Source organism: Diplotaxodon limnothrissa, linkage group LG3 (genome assembly GCF_057381915.1).
Source record: "Diplotaxodon limnothrissa isolate DT_005_m linkage group LG3, D_limnothrissa_male_GT1.1, whole genome shotgun sequence".
Taxonomy (NCBI): Eukaryota; Metazoa; Chordata; class Actinopteri; order Cichliformes; family Cichlidae; genus Diplotaxodon; species Diplotaxodon limnothrissa.
Genome location: NC_140598.1, coordinates 68,205,536 through 68,224,698, shown reverse-complemented (window position 1 = coordinate 68,224,698; position 19,163 = coordinate 68,205,536). Strand labels below are relative to the sequence as shown.

At 56.9% G+C, this 19,163-nt stretch overlaps 6 non-coding genes and 9 pseudogenes across 6 annotated transcripts; all 15 read right to left on the bottom strand.

The window, feature by feature from the left end:
• Window positions 1-298: 298 nt before the first annotated feature.
• Window positions 299-417, bottom strand: LOC146637014 (5S ribosomal RNA; annotated as a pseudogene).
• Window positions 418-1,671: 1,254 nt separating this feature from the next.
• Window positions 1,672-1,790, bottom strand: LOC146637013 (5S ribosomal RNA). Its single transcript, XR_014905700.1, has one exon. It is a non-coding gene; the product is annotated as a 5S ribosomal RNA (ribosomal RNA).
• A 1,258-nt stretch (window positions 1,791-3,048) lies between these two features.
• Window positions 3,049-3,167, bottom strand: LOC146637012 (5S ribosomal RNA; annotated as a pseudogene).
• A 982-nt stretch (window positions 3,168-4,149) lies between these two features.
• On the bottom strand, window positions 4,150-4,258 carry LOC146637011 (5S ribosomal RNA; annotated as a pseudogene).
• Window positions 4,259-5,156: 898 nt separating this feature from the next.
• LOC146637010 (5S ribosomal RNA) lies at window positions 5,157-5,275 on the bottom strand. The gene has a single exon (XR_014905699.1). It is a non-coding gene; the product is annotated as a 5S ribosomal RNA (ribosomal RNA).
• A 2,035-nt stretch (window positions 5,276-7,310) lies between these two features.
• On the bottom strand, window positions 7,311-7,429 carry LOC146637009 (5S ribosomal RNA). Its single transcript, XR_014905698.1, has one exon. It is a non-coding gene; the product is annotated as a 5S ribosomal RNA (ribosomal RNA).
• Window positions 7,430-8,329: 900 nt separating this feature from the next.
• On the bottom strand, window positions 8,330-8,448 carry LOC146637008 (5S ribosomal RNA). The gene has a single exon (XR_014905697.1). It is a non-coding gene; the product is annotated as a 5S ribosomal RNA (ribosomal RNA).
• A 1,017-nt stretch (window positions 8,449-9,465) lies between these two features.
• On the bottom strand, window positions 9,466-9,584 carry LOC146637007 (5S ribosomal RNA; annotated as a pseudogene).
• Window positions 9,585-10,997: 1,413 nt separating this feature from the next.
• LOC146637006 (5S ribosomal RNA) lies at window positions 10,998-11,116 on the bottom strand (annotated as a pseudogene).
• Window positions 11,117-11,897: 781 nt separating this feature from the next.
• LOC146637005 (5S ribosomal RNA) lies at window positions 11,898-12,016 on the bottom strand (annotated as a pseudogene).
• A 1,095-nt stretch (window positions 12,017-13,111) lies between these two features.
• Window positions 13,112-13,230, bottom strand: LOC146637004 (5S ribosomal RNA). The gene has a single exon (XR_014906104.1). It is a non-coding gene; the product is annotated as a 5S ribosomal RNA (ribosomal RNA).
• A 778-nt stretch (window positions 13,231-14,008) lies between these two features.
• On the bottom strand, window positions 14,009-14,127 carry LOC146637003 (5S ribosomal RNA; annotated as a pseudogene).
• A 2,118-nt stretch (window positions 14,128-16,245) lies between these two features.
• Window positions 16,246-16,364, bottom strand: LOC146637002 (5S ribosomal RNA). Its single transcript, XR_014905696.1, has one exon. It is a non-coding gene; the product is annotated as a 5S ribosomal RNA (ribosomal RNA).
• Window positions 16,365-17,820: 1,456 nt separating this feature from the next.
• On the bottom strand, window positions 17,821-17,939 carry LOC146637001 (5S ribosomal RNA; annotated as a pseudogene).
• Window positions 17,940-18,717: 778 nt separating this feature from the next.
• Window positions 18,718-18,836, bottom strand: LOC146637000 (5S ribosomal RNA; annotated as a pseudogene).
• Window positions 18,837-19,163: the final 327 nt, after the last annotated feature.

The window sequence follows — 19,163 nt, the reverse complement described above, 5'->3', positions numbered from 1 at the left end:
CCTCAGTCAGCAGCCACAGGCCCTGGTGTGGTGTAGGTGGCCTCAGCCAGCAGCCACAGGCCCTGGTGTGGTGTAAGTGGCCTCAGCCAGCAGCCACAGGCCCTGATGTGGTGTAAGTGGCCCCAGCCGGTCACTCAGGCCCTGGTGTGGTGTAGGTGGCATCAGCTAGCAGCACAAGACATTGGAAAACAGCCAAAAGCAATGTCGTTAATGTGCCCTCATTAATGGGGAGCTGCTTTTGGTCTTTTAATACACCCCTTCTCTGGATCAAAAGCGGTTCAATGACATGAAAAGGAAAGGCTTAAAGCACCAGGTATTCCCAGGCAGTCTCCCATCCAAGTACTAACCAAGCCCAGCCCTGCTTAGCTTGCGAGATCAGACGAGGTCGGGCGTGCTCAGGGTGGTATGGCCGTAAGCTGCTGGCCCCAGCACAATGTCTCAATTTATGGATTCAAGTGATTAGGTGGCAAGTACCTGAAGTTACGAAGACAATCCTATAACCATACCTGCATGTTTGCATAATACCCTAACCCAAAGGCTCAGTTTGGCATTTATCCAACAGCACAGGCCCTGGATTGTTGAAGATGGCCTCAGGAACCAGCACAGGGCCTGGTGTGTTGTACATGGCCACAGCAAGCAGCACAGGGCCTGGTTTGGTGAAGATGGCCTCGGCCAGAAGCACAGGGCCTGGTGTGATGTGAGTGGCCTGAGCAAGAGCCACAGGCCCTGGTGTGGTGTAAGTGGCCTCAGCCAGCAGCCACAGGCCCTGGTGTGTTGTAAGTGGCCTCAGCCAGCAGCCACAGGCCCTGGTGTGGTCTAAGTGGCCTCAGCCAGTGCCACAGGCCCTGGTGTGGTGTAAGTGGCCTGAGCAAGAGCCACAGGCCCTGGTGTGGTGTAAGTGGCCTGAGCAAGTGCCACAGGCCCTGGTGTGGTGTAAGTGGCCTAAGCCAGAGCCACAGGCCCTGGTGTGGTGTAAGTGGCCTCAATAGCAAATAAGGCCCTGGTGTGGTGTAAGTGGCCTGAGCAAGAGCCACAGGGCCTGGTTTGGTGAAGATGGCCTCAGCCAGAAGCGCAGGGCCTGGTGTGATGTGAGTGGCCTGAGCAAGAGCCACAGGCCCTGGTGTGGTGTAAGTGGCCTCAGCCAGCAGCCACAGGCCCTGGTGTGGTGTAAGTCGCCTCAGCCAGAAGCCACAGGCACTGGTGTGGTGTAAGTGGCCTCAGCCAGCAGCAAAAGGGCCCTGGTGTGGTGTAAGTCGCCTCAGCCAGCAGCCACAGGCCCTGGTGTGGTGTAGGTGGCCTCAGCCAGCAGCCACAGGCCCTGGTGTGGTGTAAGTGGCCTCAATAGCAACTAAGGCCCTGGTGTGGTGTAAGTGGCTTCAGCCAGCAGCCACAGGCTCTGGTGTGGTGTAACTGGCCTCAGCCAGCAGCCACAGGCCCTGGTGTGGTGTAAGTGGCCTCAGCCAGAGCCACAGGCCCTGATGTGGTGTAAGTGGCCCCAGCCGGTCACTCAGGCCCTGGTGTGGTGTAGGTGGCATCAGCTAGCAGCACAAGACATTGGAAAAGAGCCAAAAGCAGTGTTGTTAATGTGCCCTCATTAATGGGCAGATGCTTTTGGTCTTTTAATACACCCCTTCTCTGGATCAAAAGCGGTTCAATGACATGAAAAGGAAAGGCTTACAGCACCAGGTATTCCCAGGCAGTCTCCCATCCAAGTACTAACCAAGCCCAGCCCTGCTTAGCTTCCGAGATCAGACGAGGTCGGGCGTGCTCAGGGTGGTATGGCCGTAAGCTGCTGGCCCCAGCACAATGTCTCAATTTATGGATTCAAGTGATTAGGTGGCAAGTACCTGAAGTTACGAAGACAATCCTATAACCATACCTGCATGTTTGCATAATACCCTAACCCAAAGGCTCAGTTTGGCATTTATCCAACAGCACAGGCCCTGGATTGTTGAAGATGGCCTCAGGAACCAGCACAGGGCCTGGTGTGTTGTACATGGCCACAGCAAGCAGCACAGGGCCTGGTGTGGTGTAAGTGGCCTCAGCCAGCAGCCACAGGCCCTGGTGTGGTGTAAGTCGCCTCAGCCAGAAGCCACAGGCACTGGTGTGGTGTAAGTGGCCTCAGCCAGCAGCAAAAGGGCCCTGGTGTGGTGTAAGTCGCCTCAGTCAGCAGCCACAGGCCCTGGTGTGGTGTAGGTGGCCTCAGCCAGCAGCCACAGGCCCTGGTGTGGTGTAAGTGGCCTCAGCCAGCAGCCACAGGCCCTGGTGTGGTGTAAGTGGCCTCAGCCAGCAGCCACAGGCCCTGGTGTGGTGTAAGTGGCCTCAGCCAGTGCCACAGGCCCTGGTGTGGTGTAAGTGGCCTGAGCAAGAGCCACAGACCCTGGTGTGGTGTAATTGGCCTCAATAGCAACTAATGCCCTGGTGTGGTGTAGGTGGCCTCAGCCAGCAGCCACAGGCCCTGGTGTGGTGTAAGTGGCCTCAGCCAGCAGCCACAGGCCCTGGTGTGGTGTAAGTGGCCTCAGCCAGAGCCACAGGCCCTGATGTGGTGTAAGTGGCCTGAGCAAGAGCCACAGGCCCTGATGTGGTGTAAGTGGCCTGAGCAAGAGCCACAGGCCCTGGTGTGTTGTAAGTGGCCTCAGCCAGCAGCCACAGGCCCTGGTGTGGTGTAGGTGGCCTCAGCCAGAAGCCACAGGCCCTGGTGTGGTGTAAGTGGCCTGAGCAAGTGCCACAGGCCCTGGTGTGGTGTAATTGGCCTCAATAGCAACTAAGGCCCTGGTGTGGTGTAGGTGGCCTCAGCCAGCAGCCACAGGCCCTGGTGTGGTGTAAGTGGCCTCAGCCAGCAGCCACAGGCCCTGATGTGGTGTAAGTGGCCCCAGCCGGTCACTCAGGCCCTGGTGTGGTGTAGGTGGCATCAGCTAGCAGCACAAGACATTGGAAAACAGCCAAAAGCAATGTCGTTAATGTGCCCTCATTAATGGGGAGCTGCTTTTGGTCTTTTAATACACCCCTTCTCTGGATCAAAAGCGGTTCAATGACATGAAAATGAAAGGCTTACAGCACCAGGTATTCCCAGGCAGTCTCCCATCCAAGTACTAACCAAGCCCAGCCCTGCTTAGCTTACGAGATCAGACGAGGTCGGGCGTGCTCAGGGTGGTATGGCCGTAAGATGCTGGCCCCAGCACAATGTCTCAATTTATGGATTCAAGTGATTAGGTGGCAAGTACCTGAAGTTACGAAGACAATCCTATAACCATACCTGCATGTTTGCATAATACCCTAACCCAAAGGCTCAGTTTGGCATTTATCCAACAGCACAGGCCCTGGATTGTTGAAGATGGCCACAGCAAGCAGCACAGGGCCTGGTTTGGTGAAGATGGCCTCGGCCAGAAGCGCAGGGCCTGGTGTGATGTGAGTGGCCTGAGCAAGAGCCACAGGCCCTGGTGTGGTGTAAGTGGCCTCAGCCAGCAGCCACAGGCCCTGGTGTGGTGTAAGTCGCCTCAGCCAGAAGCCACAGGCACTGGTGTGGTGTAAGTGGCCTCAGCCAGCAGCAAAAGGGCCCTGGTGTGGTGTAAGTCGCCTCAGTCAACAGCCACAGGCCCTGGTGTGGTGTAGGTGGCCTCAGCCAGCAGCCACAGGCCCTGGTGTGGTGTAAGTGGCCTCAGCCAGCAGCCACAGGCCCTGGTGTGGTGTAAGTGGCCTCAGCCAGCAGCCACAGGCCCTGGTGTGGTGTAAGTGGCCTCAGCCAGTGCCACAGGCCCTGGTGTGGTGTAAGTGGCCTGAGCAAGAGCCACAGACCCTGGTGTGGTGTAATTGGCCTCAATAGCAACTAATGCCCTGGTGTGGTGTAGGTGGCCTCAGCCAGCAGCCACAGGCCCTGGTGTGGTGTAAGTGGCCTCAGCCAGCAGCCACAGGCCCTGGTGTGGTGTACGTGGCCTCAGCCAGAGCCACAGGCCCTGATGTGGTGTAAGTGGCCCCAGCCGGTCACTCAGGCCCTTGTGTGGTGTAGGTTGCATCAGCTAGCAGCACAAGACATTGGAAAAGAGCCAAAAGCAATGTCGTTAATGTGCCCTCATTAATGGGCAGATGCTTTTGGTCTTTTAATACACCACTTCTCTGGATCAAAAGCGGTTCAATGACATGAAAATGAAAGGCTTACAGCACCAGGTAGTCTCCCATCCAAGTACTAACCAAGCCCAGCCCTGCTTAGCTTCCGAGATCAGACGAGGTCGGGCGTGCTCAGGGTGGTATGGCCGTAAGCTGCTGGCCCCAGCACAATGTCTCAATTTATGGATTCAAGTGATTAGGTGGCAAGTACCTGAAGTTACGAAGACAATCCTATAACCATACCTGCATGTTTGCATAATACCCTAACCCAAAGGCTCAGTTTGGCATTTATCCAACAGCACAGGCCCTGGATTGTTGAAGATGGCCTCTGGAACCAGCACAGGGCCTGGTGTGTTGTACATGGCCACAGCAAGCAGCACAGGGCCTGGTTTGGTGAAGATGGCCTCGGCCAGAAGCACAGGGCCTGGCGTGATATGAGTGGCCTGAGCAAGAGCCACAGGCCCTGGTGTGGTGTAAGTGGCCTGAGCAAGAGCCACAGGCCCTGGTGTGGTGTAAGTGGCCTGAGCAAGAGCCACAGGCCCTGGTGTGGTGTAAGTGGTCTCAGCCAGCAGCCACAGGCCCTGGTGTGGTGTAGGTGGCCTCAGCCAGCAGCCACAGGCCCTTGTGTGGTGTAAGTGGCCTCAGCCAGCAGCCACAGGCCCTGGTGTGGTGTAAGTGGCCTCAGCCAGTGCCACAGGCCCTGGTGTGGTGTAAGTGGCCTGAGCAAGAGCCACAGACCCTGGTGTGGTGTAATTGGCCTCAATAGCAACTAATGCCCTGGTGTGGTGTAGGTGGCCTCAGCCAGCAGCCACAGGCCCTGGTGTGGTGTAAGTGGCCTCAGCCAGAGCCACAGGCCCTGATGTGGTGTAAGTGGCCCCAGCCGGTCACTCAGGCCCTTGTGTGGTGTAGGTTGCATCAGCTAGCAGCACAAGACATTGGAAAAGAGCCAAAAGCAATGTCGTTAATGTGCCCTCATTAATGGGCAGCTGCTTTTGGTCTTTTAATACACCCCTTCTCTGGATCAAAAGCGGTTCAATGACATGAAAATGAAAGGCTTACAGCACCAGGTATTCCCAGGCAGTCTCCCATCCAAGTACTAACCAAGCCCAGCCCTGCTTAGCTTCCGAGATCAGACGAGGTCGGGCGTGCTCAGGGTGGTATGGCCGTAAGCTGCTGGCCCCAGCACAATGTCTCAATTTATGGATTCAAGTGATTAGGTGGCAAGTACCTGAAGTTACGAAGACAATCCTATAACCATACCTGCATGTTTGCATAATACCCTAACCCAAAGGCTCAGTTTGGCATTTATCCAACAGCACAGGCCCTGGATTGTTGAAGATGGCCTCAGGAACCAGCACAGGGCCTGGTGTGTTGTACATGGCCACAGCAAGCAGCACAGGGCCTGGTTTGGTGAAGATGGCCTCGGCCAGAAGCACAGGGCCTGGCGTGATATGAGTGGCCTGAGCAAGAGCCACAGGCCCTGGTGTGGTGTAAGTGGCCTGAGCAAGAGCCACAGGCCCTGGTGTGGTGTAAGTGGCCTGAGCAAGAGCCACAGGCCCTGGTGTGGTGTAAGTGGCCTGAGCAAGAGCCACAGGCCCTGGTGTGGTGTAAGTGGTCTCAGCCAGCAGCCACAGGCCCTGGTGTGGTGTAGGTGGCCTCAGCCAGCAGCCACAGGCCCTTGTGTGGTGTAAGTGGCCTCAGCCAGCAGCCACAGGCCCTGGTGTGGTGTAATTGGCCTCAATAGCAAATAAGGCCCTGGTGTGGTGTAAGTGGCCTGAGCAAGAGCCACAGGGCCTGGTTTGGTGAAGATGGCCTCGGCCAGAAGCGCAGGGCCTGGTGTGATGTGAGTGGCCTGAGCAAGAGCCACAGGCCCTGGTGTGGTGTAATTGGCCTCAATAGCAACTAAGGCCCTGGTGTGGTGTAGGTGGCCTCAGCCAGCAGCCACAGGCCCTGGTGTGGTGTAAGTGGCCTCAGCCAGCAGCCACAGGCCCTGGTGTGGTGTAAGTCGCCTCAGCCAGTGCCACAGGCCCTGGTGTGGTGTAAGTGGCCTCAGGAACCAGCACAGGGCCTGGTGTGTTGTACATGGCCACAGCTAGCAGCAGAGGGCCAGGTTTGGTGAAGATGGCCTCGGCCAGAAGCGCAGGGCCTGGTGTGATGTGAGTGGCCTGAGCAAGAGCCACAGGCCCTTGTGTGGTGTAAGTGGCCTCAGCCAGCAGCCACAGGCCGTGGTGTGGTGTAAGTGGCCTCAGCCAGTGCCACAGGCCCTGGTGTGGTGTAAGTGGCCTGAGCAAGAGCCACAGACCCTGGTGTGGTGTAATTGGCCTCAATAGCAACTAAGGCCCTGGTGTGGTGTAAGTGGCCTCAGCCAGCAGCCACAGGCCCTGGTGTGGTGTAGGTGGCCTCAGCCAGCAGCCACAGGCCCTGGTGTGGTGTAAGTGGCCTCAGCCAGTGCCACAGGCCCTGGTGTGGTGTAAGTGGCCTGAGCAAGAGCCACAGACCCTGGTGTGGTGTAATTGGCCTCAATAGCAACTAAGGCCCTGGTGTGGTGTAAGTGGCCTCAGCCAGCAGCCACAGGCCCTGGTGTGGTGTAGGTGGCCTCAGCCAGCAGCCACAGGCCCTTGTGTGGTGTAAGTGGCCTCAGCCAGCAGCCACAGGCCCTGGTGTGGTGTAAGTGGCCTCAGCCAGTGCCACAGGCCCTGGTGTGGTGTAAGTGGCCTGAGCAAGAGCCACAGACCCTGGTGTGGTGTAATTGGCCTCAATAGCAACTAAGGCCCTGGTGTGGTGTAAGTCGCCTCAGCCAGCAGCCACAGGCCCTGGTGTGGTGTAGGTGGCCTCAGCCAGCAGCCACAGGCCCTGGTGTGGTGTAAGTGGCCTCAATAGCAACTAAGGCCCTGGTGTGGGGTAAGTGGCTTCAGCCAGCAGCCACAGGCTCTGGTGTGGTGTAACTGGCCTCAGCCAGCAGCCACAGGCCCTGGTGTGGTGTAAGTGGCCTCAGCCAGAGCCACAGGCCCTGATGTGGTGTAAGTGGCCCCAGCCGGTCACTCAGGCCCTGGTGTGGTGTAGGTGGCATCAGCTAGCAGCACAAGACATTGGAAAAGAGCCAAAAGCAGTGTCGTTAATGTGCCCTCATTAATGGGCAGCTGCTTTTGGTCTTTTAATACACCCCTTCTCTGGATCAAAAGCGGTTCAATGACATGAAAATGAAAGGCTTACAGCACCAGGTATTCCCAGGCAGTCTCCCATCCAAGTACTAACCAAGCCCAGCCCTGCTTAGCTTCCGAGATCAGACGAGGTCGGGCGTGCTCAGGGTGGTATGGCCGTAAGCTGCTGGCCCCAGCACAATGTCTCAATTTATGGATTCAAGTGATTAGGTGGCAAGTACCTGAAGTTACGAAGACAATCCTATAACCATACCTGCATGTTTGCATAATAACCTAACCCAAAGGCTCAGTTTGGCATTTATCCAACAGCACAGGCCCTGGATTGTTGAAGATGGCCTCAGGAACCAGCACAGGGCCTGGTGTGTTGTACATGGCCACAGCAAGCAGCACAGGGCCTGGTTTGGTGAAGATGGCCTCGGCCAGAAGCGCAGGGCCTGGTGTGATGTGAGTGGCCTGAGCAAGAGCCACAGGCCCTGGTGTGGTGTAATTGGCCTCAATAGCAAATAAGGCCCTGGTGTGGTGTAAGTGGCCTGAGCAAGAGCCACAGGGCCTGGTTTGGTGAAGATGGCCTCGGCCAGAAGCGCAGGGCCTGGTGTGATGTGAGTGGCCTGAGCAAGAGCCACAGGCCCTGGTGTGGTGTAAGTGGCCTCAGCCAGCAGCCACAGGCCCTGGTGTGGTGTAAGTCGCCTCAGCCAGAAGCCACAGGCACTGGTGTGGTGTAAGTGGCCTCAGCCAGCAGCAAAAGGGCCCTGGTGTGGTGTAAGTCGCCTCAGTCAGCAGCCACAGGCCCTGGTGTGGTGTAGGTGGCCTCAGCCAGCAGCCACAGGCCCTGGTGTGGTGTAAGTGGCCTCAGCCAGAGCCACAGGCCCTGATGTGGTGTAACTGGCCCCAGCCGGTCACTCAGGCCCTGGTGTGGTGTAGGTGGCATCAGCTAGCAGCACAAGACATTGGAAAAGAGCCAAAAGCAGTGTCGTTAATGTGCCCTCATTAATGGGCAGCTGCTTTTGGTCTTTTAATACACCCCTTCTCTGGATCAAAAGCGGTTCAATGACATGAAAATGAAAGGCTTACAGCACCAGGTATTCCCAGGCAGTCTCCCATCCAAGTACTAACCAAGCCCAGCCCTGCTTAGCTTCCGAGATCAGACGAGGTCGGGCGTGCTCAGGGTGGTATGGCCGTAAGCTGCTGGCCCTAGCACAATGTCTCAATTTATGGATTCAAGTGATTAGGTGGCAAGTACCTGAAGTTACGAAGACAATCCTATAACCATACCTGCATGTTTGCATAATAACCTAACCCAAAGGCTCAGTTTGGCATTTATCCAACAGCACAGGCCCTGGATTGTTGAAGATGGCCTCAGGAACCAGCACAGGGCCTGGTGTGTTGTACATGGCCACAGCAAGCAGCACAGGGCCTGGTTTGGTGAAGATGGCCTCGGCCAGAAGCGCAGGGCCTGGTGTGATGTGAGTGGCCTGAGCAAGAGCCACAGGCCCTGGTGTGGTGTAATTGGCCTCAATAGCAAATAAGGCCCTGGTGTGGTGTAAGTGGCCTGAGCAAGAGCCACAGGGCCTGGTTTGGTGAAGATGGCCTCGGCCAGAAGCGCAGGGCCTGGTGTGATGTGAGTGGCCTGAGCAAGAGCCACAGGCCCTGGTGTGGTGTAAGTGGCCTCAGCCAGCAGCCACAGGCCCTGGTGTGGTGTAAGTCGCCTCAGCCAGAAGCCACAGGCACTGGTGTGGTGTAAGTGGCCTCAGCCAGCAGCAAAAGGGCCCTGGTGTGGTGTAAGTCGCCTCAGTCAGCAGCCACAGGCCCTGGTGTGGTGTAGGTGGCCTCAGCCAGAAGCGCAGGGCCTGGTGTGATGTGAGTGGCCTGAGCAAGAGCCACAGGCCCTGGTGTGGTGTAATTGGCCTCAATAGCAACTAAGGCCCTGGTGTGGTGTAGGTGGCCTCAGCCAGCAGCCACAGGCCCTGGTGTGGTGTAAGTGGCCTCAGCCAGCAGCCACAGGCCCTGATGTGGTGTATGTGGCCCCAGCCGGTCACTCAGGCCCTGGTGTGGTGTAGGTGGCATCAGCTAGCAGTACAAGACATTGGAAAACAGCCAAAAGCAATGTCGTTAATGTGCCCTCATTAATGGGGAGCTGCTTTTGGTCTTTTAATACACCCCTTCTCTGGATCAAAAGCGGTTCAATGACATGAAAATGAAAGGCTTACAGCACCAGGTATTCCCAGGCAGTCTCCCATCCAAGTACTAACCAAGCCCAGCCCTGCTTAGCTTAAGAGATCAGACGAGGTCGGGGGTGCTCAGGGTGGTATGGCCGTAAGCTGCTGGCCCCAGCACAATGTCTCAATTTATGGATTCAAGTGATGAGGTGGCAAGTACCTGAAGTTACGAAGACAATCCTATAACCATACCTGCATGTTTGCATAATACCCTGACCCAAAGGCTCAGTTTGGCATTTATCCAACAGCACAGGCCCTGGATTGTTGAAGATGGCCTCAGGAACCAGCACAGGGCCTGGTGTGTTGTACATGGCCACAGCAAGCAGCACAGGGCCTGGTTTGGTGAAGATGGCCTCGGCCAGAAGCACAGGGCCTGGTGTGATATGAGTGGCCTGAGCAAGAGCCACAGGCCCTGGTGTGTTGTAAGTGGCCTCAGCCAGCAGCCACAGGCCCTGGTGTGGTGTAGGTGGCCTCAGCCAGCAGCCACAGGCCCTGGTGTGGTGTAAGTGGCCTCAGCCAGTGCCACAGGCCCTGGTGTGGTGTAAGTGGCCTGAGCAAGAGCCACAGACCCTGGTGTGGTGTAATTGGCCTCAATAGCAACTAAGGCCCTGGTGTGGTGTAGGTGGCCTCAGCCAGCAGCCACAGGCCCTGGTGTGGTGTAAGTGGCCTCAGCCAGCAGCCACAGGCCCTGGTGTGGTGTAAGTGGCCCCAGCCGGTCACTCACGCCCTGGTGTGGTGTAGGTGGCATCAGCTAGCAGCACAGGGCCTGGTTTGGTGAAGATGGCCTCGGCCAGAAGCGCAGGGCCTGGTGTGATGTGAGTGGCCTGAGCAAGAGCCACAGGCACTGGTGTGGTGTAAGTCGCCTCAGCCAGCAGCCACAGGCCCTGGTGTGGTGTAAGTCGCCTCAGCCAGAACCCACAGGCACTGGTGTGGTGTAAGTGGCCTCAGCCAGCAGCAAAAGGGCCCTGGTGTGGTGTAAGTCGCCTCAGCCAGCAGCCACAGGCCCTGGTGGGGTGTAGGTGGCCTCAGCCAGCAGCCACAGGCCCTGGTGTGGTGTAAGTGGCCTCAGCCAGCAGCCACAGGCCCTGGTGTGGTGTAAGTCGCCTCAGCCAGTGCCACAGGCCCTGGTGTGGTGTAAGTGGCCTGAGCAAGAGCCACAGACCCTGGTGTGGTGTAATTGGCCTCAATAGCAACTAAGGCCCTGGTGTGGTGTAAGTGGCTTCAGCCAGCAGCCACAAGCTCTGGTGTGGTGTAACTGGCCTCAGCCAGCAGCCACAGGCCCTGGTGTGGTGTAAGTGGCCTCAGCCAGAGCCACAGGCCCTGATGTGGTGTAAGTGGCCCCAGCCGGTCACTTAGGCCCTGGTGTGGTGTAGGTGGCATCAGCTAGCAGCACAAGACATTGGAAAAGAGCCAAAAGCAGTGTCGTTAATGTGCCCTCATTAATGGGCAGCTGCTATTGGTCTTTTAATACACCCCTTCTCTGGATCAAAAGCGGTTCAATGACATGAAAATGAAAGACTTACAGCACCAGGTATTCCCAGGCAGTCTCCCATCCAAGTACTAACCAAGCCCAGCCCTGCTTAGCTTCCGAGCTCAGACGAGGTCGGGCGTGCTCAGAGTGGTATGGCCGTAAGCTGCTGGCCCCAGCACAATTTCTCAATTTATGGATTCAAGTGATTAGGTGGCAAGTACCTGAAGTTACGAAGACAATCCTATAACCATACCTGCATGTTTGCATAATACCCTAACCCAAAGGCTCAGTTTGGCATTTATCCAACAGCACAGGCCCTGGATTGTTGAAGATGGCCTCAGGAACCAGCACAGGGCCTGGTGTGTTGTACATGGCCACAGCAAGCAGCACAGGGCCTGGTTTGGTGAAGATGGCCTCGGCCAGAAGCACAGGGCCTGGTGTGATATGAGTGGCCTGAGCAAGAGCCACAGGCCCTGGTGTGTTGTAAGTGGCCTCAGCCAGCAGCCACAGGCCCTGGTGTGGTGTAGGTGGCCTCAGCCAGCAGCCACAGGCCCTGGTGTGGTGTAAGTGGCCTCAGCCAGTGCCACAGGCCCTGGTGTGGTGTAAGTGGCCTGAGCAAGAGCCACAGACCCTGGTGTGGTGTAATTGGCCTCAATAGCAACTAAGGCCCTGGTGTGGTGTAGGTGGCCTCAGCCAGCAGCCACAGGCCCTGGTGTGGTGTAAGTGGCCTCAGCCAGCAGCCACAGGCCCTGATGTGGTGTATGTGGCCCCAGCCGGTCACTCAGGCCCTGGTGTGGTGTAGGTGGCATCAGCTAGCAGCACAAGACATTGGAAAACAGCCAAAAGCAATGTCGTTAATGTGCCCTCATTAATGGGGAGCTGCTTTTGGTCTTTTAATACACCCCTTCTCTGGATCAAAAGCGGTTCAATGACATCAAAATGAAAGGCTTACAGGACCACGTATTCCCAGGCAGTCTCCCATCCAAGTACTAACCAAGCCCAGCCCTGCTTAGCTTACGAGATCAGACGAGGTCGGGGGTGCTCAGGGTGGTATGGCCGTAAGCTGCTGGCCCCAGCACAATGTCTCAATTTATGGATTCAAGTGATTAGGTGGCAAGTACCTGAAGTTACGAAGACAATCCTATAACCATACCTGCATGTTTGCATAATACCCTAACCCAAAGGCTCAGTTTGGCATTTATCCAACAGCACAGGCCCTGGATTGTTGAAGATGGCCTCAAGAACCAGCACAGGACCTGGTGTGTTTTACATGGCCACAGCAAGCAGCACAGGGCCTGGTATGGTGAAGATGGCCTCGGCCAGAAGCACAGGGCCTGGCGTGATATGAGTGGCCTGAGCAAGAGCCACAGGCCCTGGTGTGGTGTAAGTGGCCTGAGCAAGAGCCACAGGCCCTGGTGTGGTGTAAGTGGCCTGAGCAAGAGCCACAGGCCCTGGTGTGGTGTAAGTGGCCTGAGCAAGAGCCACAGGCCCTGGTGTGGTGTAAGTGGTCTCAGCCAGCAGCCACAGGCCCTGGTGTGGTGTAGGTGGCCTCAGCCAGCAGCCACAGGCCCTTGTGTGGTGTAAGTGGCCTCAGCCAGCAGCCACAGGCCCTGGTGTGGTGTAAGTGGCCTCAGCCAGTGCCACAGGCCCTGGTGTGGTGTAAGTGGCCTGAGCAAGAGCCACAGACCCTGGTGTGGTGTAATTGGCCTCAATAGCAACTAAGGCCCTGGTGTGGTGTAGGTGGCCTCAGCCAGCAGCCACAGGCCCTGGTGTGGTGTAAGTGGCCTCAGCCAGCAGCCACAGGCCCTGGTGTGGTGTAAGTGGCCTCAATAGCAACTAAAGCCCTGGTGTGGGGTAAGTGGCTTCAGCCAGCAGCCACAGGCTCTGGTGTGGTGTAACTGGCCTCAGCCAGCAGCCACAGGCCCTGGTGTGGTGTAAGTGGCCTCAGCCAGAGCCACAGGCCCTGATGTGGTGTAAGTGGCCCCAGCCGGTCACTCAGGCCCTGGTGTGGTGTAGGTGGCATCAGCTAGCAGCACAAGACATTGGAAAAGAGCCAAAAGCAGTGTCGTTAATGTGCCCTCATTAATGGGCAGCTGCTTTTGGTCTTTTAATACACCCCTTCTCTGGATCAAAAGCGGTTCAATGACATGAAAATGAAAGGCTTACAGCACCAGGTATTCCCAGGTAGTCTCCCATCCAAGTACTAACCAAGCCCAGCCCTGCTTAGCTTCCGAGATCAGACGAGGTCGGGCGTGCTCAGGGTGGTATGGCCGTAAGCTGCTGGCCCCAGCACAATGTCTCAATTTATGGATTCAAGTGATTAGGTGGCAAGTACCTGAAGTTACGAAGACAATCCTATAACCATACCTGCATGTTTGCATAATAACCTAACCCAAAGGCTCAGTTTGGCATTTATCCAACAGCACAGGCCCTGGATTGTTGAAGATGGCCTCAGGAACCAGCACAGGGCCTGGTGTGTTGTACATGGCCACAGCAAGCAGCACAGGGCCTGGTTTGGTGAAGATGGCCTCGGCCAGAAGCGCAGGGCCTGGTGTGATGTGAGTGGCCTGAGCAAGAGCCACAGGCCCTGGTGTGGTGTAATTGGCCTCAATAGCAAATAAGGCCCTGGTGTGGTGTAAGTGGCCTGAGCAAGAGCCACAGGGCCTGGTTTGGTGAAGATGGCCTCGGCCAGAAGCGCAGGGCCTGGTGTGATGTGAGTGGCCTGAGCAAGAGCCACAGGCCCTGGTGTGGTGTAATTGGCCTCAATAGCAACTAAGGCCCTGGTGTGGTGTAGGTGGCCTCAGCCAGCAGCCACAGGCCCTGGTGTGGTGTAAGTGGCCTCAGCCAGCAGCCACAGGCCCTGATGTGGTGTATGTGGCCCCAGCCGGTCACTCAGGCCCTGGTGTGGTGTAGGTGGCATCAGCTAGCAGCACAAGACATTGGAAAACAGCCAAAAGCAATGTCGTTAATGTGCCCTCATTAATGGGGAGCTGCTTTTGGTCTTTTAATACACCCCTTCTCTGGATCAAAAGCGGTTCAATGACATGAAAATGAAAGGCTTACAGCACCAGGTATTCCCAGGCAGTCTCCCATCCAAGTACTAACCAAGCCCAGCCCTGCTTAGCTTACGAGATCAGACGAGGTCGGGGGTGCTCAGGGTGGTATGGCCGTATGCTGCTGGCCCCAGCACAATGTCTCAATTTATGGATTCAAGTGATGAGGTGGCAAGTACCTGAAGTTACGAAGACAATCCTATAACCATACCTGCATGTTTGCATAATACCCTAACCCAAAGGCTCAGTTTGGCATTTATCCAACAGCACAGGCCCTGGATTGTTGAAGATGGCCTCAGGAACCAGCACAGGGCCTGGTGTGTTGTACATGGCCACAGCAAGCAGCACAGGGCCTGGTTTGGTGAAGATGGCCTCGGCCAGAAGCACAGGGCCTGGTGTGATATGAGTGGCCTGAGCAAGAGCCACAGGCCCTGGTGTGTTGTAAGTGGCCTCAGCCAGCAGCCACAGGCCCTGGTGTGGTGTAGGTGGCCTCAGCCAGCAGCCACAGGCCCTTGTGTGGTGTAAGTGGCCTCAGCCAGCAGCCACAGGCCCTGGTGTGGTGTAAGTGGCCTCAGCCAGTGCCACAGGCCCTGGTGTGGTGTAAGTGGCCTGAGCAAGAGCCACAGACCCTGGTGTGGTGTAATTGGCCTCAATAGCAACTAAGGCCCTGGTGTGGTGTAGGTGGCCTCAGCCAGCAGCCACAGGCCCTGGTGTGGTGTAAGTGGCCTCAGCCAGAGCCACAGGCCCTGATGTGGTGTAAGTGGCCCCAGCCGGTCACTCAGGCCCTGGTGTGGTGTAAGTGGCCTGAGCAAGAGCCACAGGCCCTGGTGTGGTGTAAGTGGCCTGAGCAAGAGCCACAGGCCCTGGTGTGGTGTAAGTGGTCTCAGCCAGCAGCCACAGGCCCTGGTGTGGTGTAGGTGGCCTCAGCCAGCAGCCACAGGCCCTTGTGTGGTGTAAGTGGCCTCAGCCAGCAGCCACAGGCCCTGGTGTGGTGTAAGTGGCCTCAGCCAGTGCCACAGGCCCTGGTGTGGTGTAAGTGGCCTGAGCAAGAGCCACAGACCCTGGTGTGGTGTAATTGGCCTCAATAGCAACTAAGGCCCTGGTGTGGTGTAGGTGGCCTCAGCCAGCAGCCACAGGCCCTGGTGTGTTGTAAGTGGCCTCAGCCAGCAGCCACAGGCCCTGGTGTGGTGTAGGTGGCCTCAGCCAGCAGCCACAGGCCCTTGTGTGGTGTAAGTGGCCTCAGCCAGCAGCCACAGGCCCTGGTGTGGTGTAAGTGGCCTCAGCCAGTGCCACAGGCCCTGGTGTGGTGTAAGTGGCCTGAGCAAGAGCCACAGACCCTGGTGTGGTGTAATTGGCCTCAATAGCAACTAAGGCCCTGGTGTGGTGTAAGTGGCCTCAGCCAGCAGCCACAGGCCCTGGTGTGGTGTAGGTGGCCTCAGCCAGCAGCCACAGGCCCTGGTGTGGTGTAAGTGGCCTCAGCCAGTGCCACAGGCCCTGGTGTGGTGTAAGTGGCCTGAGCAAGAGCCACAGACCCTGGTGTGGTGTAATTGGCCTCAATAGCAACTAAGGCCCTGGTGTGGTGTAAGTGGCCTCAGCCAGCAGCCACAGGCCCTGGTGTGGTGTAGGTGGCCTCAGCCAGCAGCCACAGGCCCTTGTGTGGTGTAAGTGGCCTCAGCCAGCAGCCACAGGCCCTGGTGTGGTGTAAGTGGCCTCAGCCAGTGCCACAGGCCCTGGTGTGGTGTAAGTGGCCTGAGCAAGAGCCACAGACCCTGGTGTGGTGTAATTGGCCTCAATAGCAACTAAGGCCCTGGTGTGGTGTAAGTCGCCTCAGCCAGCAGCCACAGGCCCTGGTGTGGTGTAGGTGGCCTCAGCCAGCAGCCACAGGCCCTGGTGTGGTGTAAGTGGCCTCAATAGCAACTAAGGCCCTGGTGTGGGGTAAGTGGCTTCAGCCAGCAGCCACAGGCTCTGGTGTGGTGTAACTGGCCTCAGCCAGCAGCCACAGGCCCTGGTGTGGTGTAAGTGGCCTCAGCCAGAGCCACAGGCCCTGATGTGGTGTAAGTGGCCCCAGCCGGTCACTCAGGCCCTGGTGTGGTGTAGGTGGCATCAGCTAGCAGCACAAGACATTGGAAAAGAGCCAAAAGCAGTGTCGTTAATGTGCCCTCATTAATGGGCAGCTGCTTTTGGTCTTTTAATACACCCCTTCTCTGGATCAAAAGCGGTTCAATGACATGAAAATGAAAGGCTTACAGCACCAGGTATTCCCAGGCAGTCTCCCATCCAAGTACTAACCAAGCCCAGCCCTGCTTAGCTTCCGAGATCAGACGAGGTCGGGCGTGCTCAGGGTGGTATGGCCGTAAGCTGCTGGCCCCAGCACAATGTCTCAATTTATGGATTCAAGTGATTAGGTGGCAAGTACCTGAAGTTACGAAGACAATCCTATAACCATACCTGCATGTTTGCATAATAACCTAACCCAAAGGCTCAGTTTGGCATTTATCCAACAGCACAGGCCCTGGATTGTTGAAGATGGCCTCAGGAACCAGCACAGGGCCTGGTGTGTTGTACATGGCCACAGCAAGCAGCACAGGGCCTGGTTTGGTGAAGATGGCCTCGGCCAGAAGCGCAGGGCCTGGTGTGATGTGAGTGGCCTGAGCAAGAGCCACAGGCCCTGGTGTGGTGTAATTGGCCTCAATAGCAAATAAGGCCCTGGTGTGGTGTAAGTGGCCTGAGCAAGAGCCACAGGCCCTGGTGTGGTGTAAGTGGCCTCAGCCAGCAGCCACAGGCCCTGGTGTGGTGTAAGTCGCCTCAGCCAGAAGCCACAGGCACTGGTGTGGTGTAAGTGGCCTCAGCCAGCAGCAAAAGGGCCCTGGTGTGGTGTAAGTCGCCTCAGTCAGCAGCCACAGGCCCTGGTGTGGTGTAGGTGGCCTCAGCCAGCAGCCACAGGCCCTGGTGTGGTGTACGTGGCCTCAGCCAGCAGCCACAGGCCCTGGTGTGGTGTAAGTGGCCTCAGCCAGCAGCCACAGGCCCTGGTGTGGTGTAAGTCGCCTCAGCCAGAAGCCACAGGCACTGGTGTGGTGTAAGTGGCCTCAGCCAGCAGCAAAAGGGCCCTGGTGTGGTGTAAGTCGCCTCAGTCAGCAGCCACAGACCCTGGTGTGGTGTAATTGGCCTCAATAGCAACTAATGCCCTGGTGTGGTGTAGGTGGCCTCAGCCAGCAGCCACAGGCCCTGGTGTGGTGTAAGTGGCCTCAGCCAGCAGCCACAGGCCCTGGTGTGGTGTAAGTGGCCTCAGCCAGAGCCACAGGCCCTGATGTGGTGTAAGTGGCCTGAGCAAGAGCCACAGGCCCTGGTGTGGTGTAAGTGGCCTGAGCAAGAGCCACAGGCCCTGGTGTGTTGTAAGTGGCCTCAGCCAGCAGCCACAGGCCCTGGTGTGGTGTAGGTGGCCTCAGCCAGAAGCCACAGGCCCTGGTGTGGTGTAAGTGGCCTGAGCAAGTGCCACAGGCCCTGGTGTGGTGTAATTGGCCTCAATAGCAACTAAGGCCCTGGTGTGGTGTAGGTGGCCTCAGCCAGCAGCCACAGGCCCTGGTGTGGTGTAAGTGGCCTCAGCCAGCAGCCACAGGCCCTGATGTGGTGTAAGTGGCCCCAGCCGGTCACTCAGGCCCTGGTGTGGTGTAGGTGGCATCAGCTAGCAGCACAAGACATTGGAAAACAGCCAAAAGCAATGTCGTTAATGTGCCCTCATTAATGGGGAGCTGCTTTTGGTCTTTTAATACACCCCTTCTCTGGATCAAAAGCGGTTCAATGACATGAAAATGAAAGGCTTACAGCACCAGGTATTCCCAGGCAGTTTCCCATCCAAGTAGTAACCAAGCCCAGCCCTGCTTAGCTTCCGAGATCAGACGAGGTCGGGCGTGCTCAGGGTGGTATGGCCGTAAGCTGCTGGCCCCAGCACAATGTCTCAATTTATGGATTCAAGTGATTAGGTGGCAAGTACCTGAAGTTACGAAGACAATCCTATAACCATACCTGCATGTTTGCATAATACCCTAACCCAAAGGCTCAGTTTGGCATTTATCCAACAGCACAGGCCCTGGATTGTTGAAGATGGCCTCAGGAACCAGCACAGGGCCTGGTGTGTTGTACATGGCCACAGCAAGCAGCACAGGGCCTGGTTTGGTGAAGATGGCCTCGGCCAGAAGCGCAGGGCCTGGTGTGATGTGAGTGGCCTGAGCAAGAGCCACAGGCCCTGGTGTGGTGTAATTGGCCTCAATAGCAAATAAGGCCCTGGTGTGGTGTAAGTGGCCTGAGCAAGAGCCACAGGGCCTGGTTTGGTGAAGATGGCCTCGGCCAGAAGCGCAGGGCCTGGTGTGATGTGAGTGGCCTGAGCAAGAGCCACAGGCCCTGGTGTGGTGTAATTGGCCTCAATAGCAACTAAGGCCCTGGTGTGGTGTAGGTGGCCTCAGCCAGCAGCCACAGGCCCTGGTGTGGTGTAAGTGGCCTCAGCCAGCAGCCACAGGCCCTGATGTGGTGTATGTGGCCCCAGCCGGTCACTCAGGCCCTGGTGTGGTGTAGGTGGCATCAGCTAGCAGCACAAGACATTGGAAAACAGCCAAAAGCAATGTCGTTAATGTGCCCTCATTAATGGGGAGCTGCTTTTGGTCTTTTAATACACCCCTTCTCTGGATCAAAAGCGGTTCAATGACATGAAAATGAAAGGCTTACAGCACCAGGTATTCCCAGGCAGTCTCCCATCCAAGTACTAACCAAGCCCAGCCCTGCTTAGCTTACGAGATCAGACGAGGTCGGGGGTGCTCAGGGTGGTATGGCCGTAAGCTGCTGGCCCCAGCACAATGTCTCAATTTATGGATTCAAGTGATGAGGTGGCAAGTACCTGAAGTTACGAAGACAATCCTATAACCATACCTGCATGTTTGCATAATACCCTAACCCAAAGGCTCAGTTTGGCATTTATCCAACAGCACAGGCCCTGGATTGTTGAAGATGGCCTCAGGAACCAGCACAGGGCCTGGTGTGTTGTACATGGCCACAGCAAGCAGCACAGGGCCTGGTTTGGTGAAGATGGCCTCGGCCAGAAGCACAGGGCCTGGTGTGATATGAGTGGCCTGAGCAAGAGCCACAGGCCCTGGTGTGTTGTAAGTGG